At 35.7% G+C, this 10,617-nt stretch overlaps 1 non-coding gene across 1 annotated transcript; it reads left to right on the top strand.

The window, feature by feature from the left end:
- Positions 1–9,440: 9,440 nt before the first annotated feature.
- On the top strand, positions 9,441–9,513 carry Trnaa-ggc (transfer RNA alanine (anticodon GGC)). The gene has a single exon. It is a non-coding gene; the product is annotated as a tRNA-Ala (tRNA).
- The last annotated feature ends 1,104 nt before the right edge of the window (positions 9,514–10,617 follow it).

Below are 10,617 nucleotides of genomic sequence, written 5' to 3'. Positions count from 1 at the left end.
TAATTGCATTATTTTCTAGTGGCTAAAAGTCATACCAAATGTATTGCTGTGTTCTTCCTATATATAAGATATGAATGGGAAGGTAAGAAGATTAGAAAGAATTGAGGATAAGGAAGAAATCACAGCGAGAAAAGTGAAATCAATGAGAAATACTCTATTTGTCTTCCATCTTAAGTTACTCTGCCCACTCACATACAGACTGTCTGAAAAGGTGGTATATAAAAGTAACTGGCTTCTGGACATATACAATTTGGTAGAGTAATGGAATTTAGTGAGCATTAGGCAGCCATGAACTCCTTCAGTATATGCAACATGTGATATGTGGAGTGGGTGGTGTGGGTTAAGCAGGGCATGGGAGATTGGGGAAAGGCTAAGCCCCACTGATGTATTGAGAACTGATTTTCAAAAGGACCTAATGACAGTTTGTCTCTTTGCATTCTACAAATTCCAGTAAATTTTCTATACTTGTAATAACTTAGTTTGTATGTCACACTCTGAGTAGTTTGTAAGCTCCTTGGAGGCAGATGCCATGTCTCGCTTCTCTATGCACACCCATCCCCAAACATAAGTACTCAATAAATGTTTGATGGATGAATGAGTAAATGAATGAATTATCACAGAATTGAGTAACCTCAAGTTGCAAGTAGAATGTACCCTGCTATGCCAAAGAGGTTGATATTGTAGCTTTGTAAATTATTTTAAGAGGCTAACTCTACTCATGTATATATCTGGAGAAATGTGGCCATTCATTATCATAAATGGAAGGTCCACAGGCTTGATTGGTAAGTAATATGTGTACATGTGTATGTATTTTAAAATGTTGAATTTGGTAGCTACATGCAGAAATTGGGATATGTTATAAAAATTGGCCTTTGCTTGTTTTACATGACTGAACCTGAAGTAATAAACCATTTATCTTGAGAAAAATCAAAAGTAAGCCAAATTCTCATGGGAATAGATTTGGTGAGAGCTAAGTAGTGGCTGCTCTCTCTGAGCAGGATGTAAGGTCTCTAATTCACCATAATCCCCACCTACTGTCTATTTGTGCTATCTATTGGATCCCTAACAGCAGGTTGAGTTAATGACCCCCAACAACAGACAATGGCCTGGTTAAACGTGGGGGGACAGACATGGAAAAAGGGGATGCCACCTCCTCTTCCAAGTAACATAATTGGACCTGATGGGGTGCTGTCATGGTTGGAGATGGAGGAACACACACCTGTAATGTGAATGTGTTTGGGAGCAAAGCAACTGTGCACTGAAAATGCCAAGAAAGATTGGAAGATTGCAAATTCCATTTCTTTGGGCTGCATAATGTTCCTTTATGGTAAACGAAGACTAGTCTCTTTCAAGCCAGGGGCTTGCAATTAGAGAATTTGGTCACTGAAATGAAAGAGCACAATGGCCAGGATTGAGACTGTACTCAGTCCAAACTACCTCATACAGCTCTCTGGTTCTTAGAAGTCTGCCAACTCAATTTACTTACATTTGGCTTCCACTTTGAAAAATGCATACATTGGATGACACAATCTGTTAAATTAGATTCACTAATATTTTACAGTGATGCAGCAAAGAGCAGGCCAAGTATCTTAGACACATGAGATTTATGGCTAGTGATTAATCTTGCAAAAAATAATGAATTGCCACCAAAAGAGAGGGAAAGAACAGATTCTTTCCCAAACAGGAAAGGAAACCTAACCCCTCATTTGATGGATGAATATGTCTATAAAAACACACAAACAGACACACACACACACACACACACACACAAAATAGAAAACATTTGGAATCTAAAAATTCTCTCTCTGAGCACTCTACAAAGCTTTATCTTCCCAAATCCACTTGGTGGGTACAGCTGGCAGTGTAAGTTTGCTCTTTCACCTTCAGAATGTTAGCAAATTGCAATGGGTGCTCTGCAGGAGAAATATGATATTATTGTACTAGGACTTTCCAGCAGGAGTATGGCTTCCACAGTTGGCAGTTCCAACTGACACTTGCAAACAGGTCCAGTTTGAAAGATGAGGATTCAGGATGCAGTGAACAGCATATTTTTCTTATTATTTTTTATGCCTATTTAGCCTTTTTGAGGGAAAAAAGTCTTTGGAAGTGAAATTCAAGTGAACTATAAGAGCCATCCCTTCGTGTTTTAGTTCTCACTTTCTTTTCTTTTCCTTTGATTTGAAAAGAAAGGAGGAATATGTAGTCTTTCTTAGATCTAGGGGGAAAGTAATTTTGTTGATTTTGAAGAAAAGGACTGTATTATAACAGGCTGGCTGTATCTCTACATATTAGAGTACATACCATATTCCTGGTGGTATTCGGGCTCAGAATCACCACCTTTTAAAAACGAATCCCCCACCTTTTCTGAACTACGACTATCTTATAATCTATTGCTTTTTTATTTTTTATTTTTTGGGTTTTATATAAAAATTCAAGGGAGTCTTGCTTCACTGGTTTTTCATGAAAGAAAACATTTCCTTTGCAGCTTGGAATTAAAAAATGCAACCATTGGGGTTGTTTTCCTTTTCCTTCCTCTAAAACCAAGAAACATATTTTTCTTTCTGCACTGAGACCATTACTGAACTATCAGATGACCAGTTGGGTCCTGAAACCAAGATATTTATAGTCTGTAAATATTTTTATGGTGGTAGTGGTGAAGAAAAGGGTAGTCTCCTCCTATACACACAGACTGGCCTTATGATTTTTATTTTTTAACATTTAAAAGTAAAGTCAATTTTTCCCTGCAATGAGAGCAAAGCAATTTTCAGCTGAGAAAATTATGATGATTATTATTGCATTCTAAGACGCTGTATCTGTGAAATATGCAGACTATGGATTTTTCATGCTTCTTTTTAATGTACAACATAGGCTTTGAGAAATAAAACAGGTTTATAATGATAGACAAGATTATATTTTGAATGTTGCACTATTTTCTGAATCAGTTTTACCTTAGAATATGTCATGCTATAAACAAAGTATTTTAGGAGTTACTTAAAATATTAGTGTTTATGTCTCAAAGGCAATTTAATGGTGTATAAACCAGCATTGCTGTAGAAACAAATGATCCCCTAATCTCAATAAGTTTGAATAACAATGGTGTCTGATAATCAGCTGTAGCTCTACTGTACATGTCCTGGTTCCAGGATAAAGGAGCACCTGTTATTTGGAACATGTCATTCTTAACACATGAAGAAAAACAGCAAGGGAAACACATGAAAGTTCTTACGCTTCTATTTTGGCCACACATGCTGTTGACCAAAGCAAGTTGCAAGGCCAAGACTGATGTCAATAAGGCAGGGTGGTATGTTCCTCCCACATGGAGTCACAGCACATTCAATAACAACAGAGAAGATAATTATCCTAAAGAAAAGGGCAAGCAAATAATTTAGAATGACAATATAATCTACCAGGACAATCCAGAGGAACTCCCATAAGCCCATCACTACTCAGTCAAGTGTGTTTCCAATCTCTATCCTACTTCCATGATTTAATCCATTGCATTCCAGGATAAAGAATACATCCAGAGTAAATTTCTCCTACAGTTCAGTGTATATTCAGGGTATTTAAAAAATAAATTTTATTATTTTCATAAGAACATAAAAACTAAAAGGGTCAATATTCTAAAAGAAAAGCAGCATAATGGGCTCAGAAATGGAGACATACAGAATCACTCAAGTATTGCTCAAAATTCTCATTCTGCTTTATCTTATTCTTTTCCTCTTTAATATGTGTTAATTTTTCTCCCTTACCCAAATACATAAACTTTTTAAATTATATTTCTTCATAATTCATCTTTGCTATTCATTTTTTCCATTTCATGAACTCATTTCTTCATTCAATTTTTATTATTACCTCCTGGATTCATCTAGGATACAAAGATAAAAAACATGGTCCTTACCTTAATTTATAAAATAAGAAAGCTCTACTAAATTGGTCCAAGGTACTTTATAACTCTGAAATCCTATGATTATTTACTCTCAAAGGCCTGCAGGTTTGTAAGAGACACAAAGATATACAAAGTAAGCTATAATACAAAGTAAAATATTTAAAGTGCCATGGAGGGGTAATAGATAGTCGCCATGAAGACTTAGTAGAAGGAGATTCTAAAAGAATAGATTGGCAATAGATCAATCTCATTATCTGAATTTTCTATATTTAAAATTTTCTTTCTCTTTTATTGGTGGACTCTTTTTCTCTCTTTCAGATACTTTATCCTTGATACTTAGCTTAGGCCTCTGAATATAGCTCTTAAGCACACGGAATATTTTGTTTTCAAGTTACATATAGAAACTCAATTCAAACTGGCCAGGAATGTATTGATTCCTAAAATGGAATCATATCAGGCATTTTAGGTATATATCTTAGTTCATTTTCTACTGCTCTAACATACTAACACAGATTGGGTAAATAACACACAATAGAAATGTAGTTAGCTAATGGTTCTGGAGGCATAGAGGTCCAAGAGCTGGCATTTGGCAAGAGCCTATATATTGTGTTATATGTAAGATGGAAGAAGGGCAAGTGAGCCTGCAAGAGACAGAAGAAGTCAGGCCAGACTCCTTCTATCAGGAACCAACTCTTGCAATCGCTAACTTTCCCCTGCAATAATGGCATTAATCCCTTCATGAAGGTGGAGCCTAGTGACCTTAACACTCCTAAAGGTCCTCTCAAGGCTGTTATGATGGCAATTAAATTTAACACGAGTTTTTGAAGTGACTTTCAAATCATGATAACATAGAGTCTAGGCACAGTAATCTCCCATATCTTTGGTTTTGCTTTCTGTATTTTATTTACCTGTTGTCAACTACAGTCTAAAAATATTAAATGTAAAATCCAGCGTATCCACACCATATATGCTACTTGTGAATTAGTTATGTAGTATCTGTCTCAGTTATCAGATTGACTTTGTATTGCAGTACTTGTGTTCAAATAATCCTATTTTACTGAATAGTGACTCTAAAGCACAGGAGTAGATTTGCTGGCAAATCAGATATGCCAAAAGAAGCCTATTGTCATATGTTTGTATAGGAAAAAAAAATACCACCATACTATCTAGGTCTGTGGATCAGATGCTACTACTGCATTTAAAGGATGTCAGCAGGAACCTATTTTTGTTCTTTGACTTTTGTTTTCCTGGTTTGGGCTTTCACAGGTGATCTCTCTATCCATGGCTCCAAGATTTCAGGCTCCCAGTTTAGCAACCTCCATGGTTCCAGCTCTTGCAGGAGTTCCAGCAAGTGTTACTTTTGTCTTGGTAAACAGTCTCACTCCTGAATCATTCATAATGACCAGGGGAATGGAATGTGTCAATGTTGGGCTAGGGTCACATTACTACTTTTAGAGTATGGAAGAAGGTAGGCCTCCCTTGTAAATGGACAGGGATGGTAACCCCTTAGGGAAATAAGATTGCTGTTTTAGAGGAAGGGAGAAATGGAAAATAAACATGTAAAAACAACAGATATCTGCTACGTAGTAGGTGCTTAATTATGCATTTTGATAAAAATGTGTTATTACTGGTTTTATTCATTTTAAAGACATTTGTGGGTACAAAGAGAATTTTTTTTCCTTTCCTCAAAATTTTGTTGTCATTAGTGCTTGCCCCCCCCCCATTCTTCTTTTTTGTCCTTAGTCTTTTCCCATCTCATTGTCAATATTATTCACTGCATATGTTGTTAAGCTTCTTTAATTTCTTTAAATACATTAAAGCACGGTTGCTTTTTAGTATGCAAGATGACACCATCATTACAGTCTTTGTGTGTCTGTTTAATTTGATGTTTCTTGCTCATGGTATCTTTCTGTGTATATATGTGTCTGGTTATCCTTTATTTGATGCTAGTCATCATATTTAAAAAATTATTCGCAGGAATAATGAGAATCTATAATAAAGCTACTTTATTCACAGAAAGGTTTTCACTTTTTTTTTTTTCTTCTGTCAGCACCTGTGGGCACTACAAGGCCAGGATCATCTAAACTCAAATTCAGTGCTTCTAGGTCGCTAGACCAACCAGGAGATGTAAATCTGGGATTCAGAATAATGAAGGATGGTTTATTATCAAGCTGCCTTGACACTGAGGGTGTAGCTGGGATGCCAGTTTATTGTGAGAATGCTTTCCTATTTTGCTTCTCAGCCAGGGTATACCCTATGTTTGAATTTCTCTTTTTCCTTCCGACAAGAGGACCACCCCCACCAAGAATACTGAAATTCAGAATTTCTAAGTTAAGCAACTACTCTCAAGGTCTAATGGCTTTTGTGCTGATTTCTGTTTAAAATGGTTCTCAACATAGCAGTGAAGTTCTGTCTAGTGTTCCTAAGGGCAATAACACTGTCATGTGCCTCATATTAAAAATACATGTGTTAAATAAGTTCTTTTCAGGCATAAGATACAGTACTATTGCCATCAGTTTGAGATTAATGAATTAGTAATATAGAAGAATATCTTTATATAGAAAATGCATAAAAAAATTATGTAGTGATTGGTTGATAAAAATGTTGTGACCAAAGGCTTTTAGGAAAATGACCCTATATTTCTCCTAGGAGCAATGTTTCAGTATTGGCTAATTTAATGTTCATAGAGACTTCATAGAACATAATTTTCATAAATAATGAGAATCATTTTTATGTCTATATATCATATAACAGTTGCTATCACATATGACAAATCATGTGGATATACATAAGTATATATATACTTTTTGAAACCAAACTCTTTTTAAATATATTTTTATTTGTTCTAATTAGTTATACATGACAGTAGAATGCATTTTGACACATCATACATAAATGGAGTATAACTTCTCATTCGTCTGGTTGTACATGATGTAGAGTTACACAGGTCATGTAATCATGTATGCACATAGGGCAATCATGTCTGAGTTTTTCTACTATCATTCCTACCCTCATAGCCCCTCCCCTCCTTTCACCTCCCCTCTGTCTAGTCCAAATTACCTCTATTCCCCCACCCCCTTATTGTGAATTAGCATCCATATATCAGAGAAACCATTCAGCCTTTGTTTTTTTGGGATTGGCTTATTTTGGTTAGCATAATATTCTCCAGGTCCACTCATTTACCAGCAAATGCCATAATTTCATTCTTCTTTATGGCTAAGTAATAGTCCATTGTGTATATATACCACAGTTTCTTTATCCATTCATCTGTTGAAGGGCACCTCAGTTAGTTCCATAGTTTAGCTATTGAGAATTAAGCTGCTATAAACATTGATGTGGCTATGTCACTGTAGTATGCTTAAGTCCTGTGGGTATAAACCGAGGAGTGGGATGACTGGATCAAATGGTGGTTCCATTTCAAGTTTTCTTAGTGGTTGCACCAATTTGTAGTCCCCCCAGCAATATATGAGTGTACCATTTCCCCCACATTTTTGCCAACATTTATTGTACAACCAAACTCTTAACTGGTTTCCCTCCAATGTATTCTCAGTTTTGCCAATGTAACTATCTTATTTGGGTAGAACTGAATGTTACACTTTCTACTTATATATACAAAAAAAAAAAAAAAACCTCCTTAGTGCATTGACAATAAAGTTCATATTTGTTACCATGGAAGTTCAGTTCACTTAAAATCTAGTTGTCATCTACTTTGCCAATCTAAACCTTCACCTTCTTTGCTTACCATATTATTGTAACTGTGTAAGGCTTTCGATATGCGGTGTTACCCCAAAACTCCTGGGTTAATTTAGCAATGTTCAAAGGTGAAATGATTGGCTAATGAGAGGGGTAACCTAATCAGTCCATCCTAGTTCCAAAAGACTAACTGGGTGGTAACTGTAGGCAATTGGGGTGTGGCTAGAGGAAGTGGGTCACTGGGGGCATCTCCTGGAAGGGTTCATCTTTCCTGCAGCCCCTTTCTCCTTCTCTCTCTCTCTGCTTCAAGCAGGGCTTCTCAGCCAAGCCTTTCTACCATGATAGTCTGCCTCATCTTGGGCCTAGAGCAATAGGTTCAGCAGACCACAGATTAAACCTCTGGAACTGTAAGACAAAATAAACCTTTCCTCCTCTAAGTTGTTCTTTTCAGGTATTTTGGTCACAGTGATGAAAACTAAGACACTGTGTTCTTCCAAAATATAAAAGCCATTAATGACAAAAAATAGACTAAAGGGGACAATAAAGCTTGACAACTAAGTGTAGTGTATAATTCTGGATACACTCTTGGTTTGAGGAACAAGTAGTTTATAACAGACATTTTTGACAGCTGAGAAAATTTGAATATAGACTGGATTAGATAATATTTTATCAATGTTAAAATAATAATTCTGACATATTGAGGTTATGTGAGTAGACGGTATTGTTGGGAAGTATATACTGAAGTATTTAGGAGTAACAGATGATGTTTAAAACTTGTCAATTAGTTGTAAAAAATCTAACTGTAGTGATAAAGTAAATGATAAAGCAAATGAATTAAAATTTAATTAATTGGTGCTACTTGGAAAGGGTATTTGGGAGTTTTTAAAATCTCATCAGTACTAAAATAAAATAAACCTTTGAAAGACAAAGACAGTATCCTATTTTTATTTATTTATTCATTATTGTTTACCTTTTTCCAGTTGAAATGAAATTCCCATAAAGGCAAAGATCTTATCTTCTCTTTTCAGCACCCATAACAGAGTCATTATAAAGGACTTTAATAAGTATTACTGAAAAACATGAAGACAAATTACAAACTTCTATACCTGTAATTTTGCTCTCTCCTGAAACCAAACTGAAATCCAAAGTCAAACAATTTTTTCCCCCCAAAAGTGGGAAAGTCTACAAGAAAAGAAAGAATAAGAGAAAGGACAACAACTGTCCACCCCCACCCTCCCTGTTCCTTTAGTAGTCCCCTGCTTGGTCGAATATTGACAAAATTTTATTTGGAAAATCTGATTAACTCTAGTGAAAATAATTAAATAAATTCTGTCTTGATTCCTTCCATAGATAGCTCAATCATTTTATGTAGGGTCTACTTTTACTATAAGGTAAACTCAAATTGAAAAGTAAGCATCAGTTACTGAGAGCTTTTAATCAATTTTTTTTTTATCTTTCACTTTTAAATAAAAGCAAATATCTCCAAGTTACCGATTACAAAGAAAATCCACAAAGATGAAAAATAAAGACCAAACATAGGGAAGAGCTATTTGGAAAAAAAAAGAGGACTATATACAAAGAAAAAATTAAAAAGAAAAAGTGATCTCTTGGAAATTTAAAAAAAAAAATGAGAAGAGCAATGGAAAACTCATTAGAAGACTTGAGAGATGAAGCTAAGGGAATAGTCCAGAAAGTAGAGGGAAAAAATGACAGAGATGAAAAATAGGGAAGAAAATGTAGGAGAATTAGAGGACCACTCTTGGACATCTTATGTTTGAATACAGGTGTTCCAAAAAAGGGAGAGAAAATGAAGGGGGTGGACAACATCCATAAAATAATTTAAGAATGTTTCCAGTGGGCTGGGGATATAGCTCAGTTGGTAGAGTGTTTGCCTGGCATGCATAAAGTCCTGGGTTCAATCCCCAGCACTGCCAAAATAAATAAATAAATAATTAGGACATACATTTGCAAGTTTAAAAGCCTATGTAGCTTCCAGAAAATTCAGTGAAAAAAAGATTCATACCAGTGAAATTTCAGACTGGTAAGCTTTGGGGAATGATCTTCAATAGGAGCATAAATAAGGATCAGCAATTAGGATAGCTTTGGCTTCCTGAAAATAAAAGACAATACTAAATACTTCAAAATTCTAAATACTAAATGATGATGGTTTTTAATCTAGAACGTTACACCCAGGCAAACAGTCAATTGTGAAGATAGAATAGGAACATTTTTATACATGCATCGTGTCAAAACATTTGCCCTTTATAGAAATCTTCAGGAAATTCTTAGAAAATGACCTATACCACAATGGACCAAGAAAGAGAAAGACATGAGACAAATTCACCAGAGATAAGCAGGAAAGGGACTCCCCAGGAAGATGGTGAGGGGACATCCTGTTCAGCTGAAGCACACTGCAACCTTCAGTAGGGCCTTCAAGAAGATGAATCAATGGCCTATTTGGTGTGAATGAATATATCAAGGGATGATTCAGATGGTCAGGAGAGAAGCTAGGTTGAATTCATGGTGGGCACAGGAAATTCTGCTGAGAAGAACAAGATTATGATGATTGCAGAGAAAATAAAAGTTGTACAGGAAAGTAACTTGTACTCACAGTTGACTATGTGACTCAGCTCTTAATAACATACTTAGTCATAATGATTCAACTACTTAATATTGATCAAACTATATTTGAAGGATGGAAGGATGGTGTGCAGGGGGAAAGAAGGGGCAAAAGGAAGTAAGTTTTTATTTTTTAAAATGGGAAATCAATAAAAAATACTTGTATCAGTCATGGTTTGATCTGAGGGATAGTCACTGGATGTTGTGGATAAGGAATTTATTACAGGAATTAGGTCTTACACAGTTCTGAGAGGAGCTAGGAAGTGAAGTTCTGGAAAGGAAAAAAGAGAATCAGGAGAGTTGCTAATATATCTGAGAACCATTTTGTGTCACTACCACAGTGTGAGAGCCACAGAGGATTTTATGGAGAGGGCAACAAAAAGCTCCTGACTACACTGTAGTCCAGAGTAGCAGGCTTG

The sequence above is a fragment of the Marmota monax genome, unplaced genomic scaffold (assembly GCF_021218885.2).
Source record: "Marmota monax isolate L192 unplaced genomic scaffold, Marmota_monax_Labrador192_F-V1.1 WCK01_AAM20220418_F8-fsc00003, whole genome shotgun sequence".
NCBI classification, from domain to species: domain Eukaryota; kingdom Metazoa; phylum Chordata; class Mammalia; order Rodentia; family Sciuridae; genus Marmota; species Marmota monax.
This window is presented reverse-complemented; position numbering and strand designations above follow the sequence as displayed.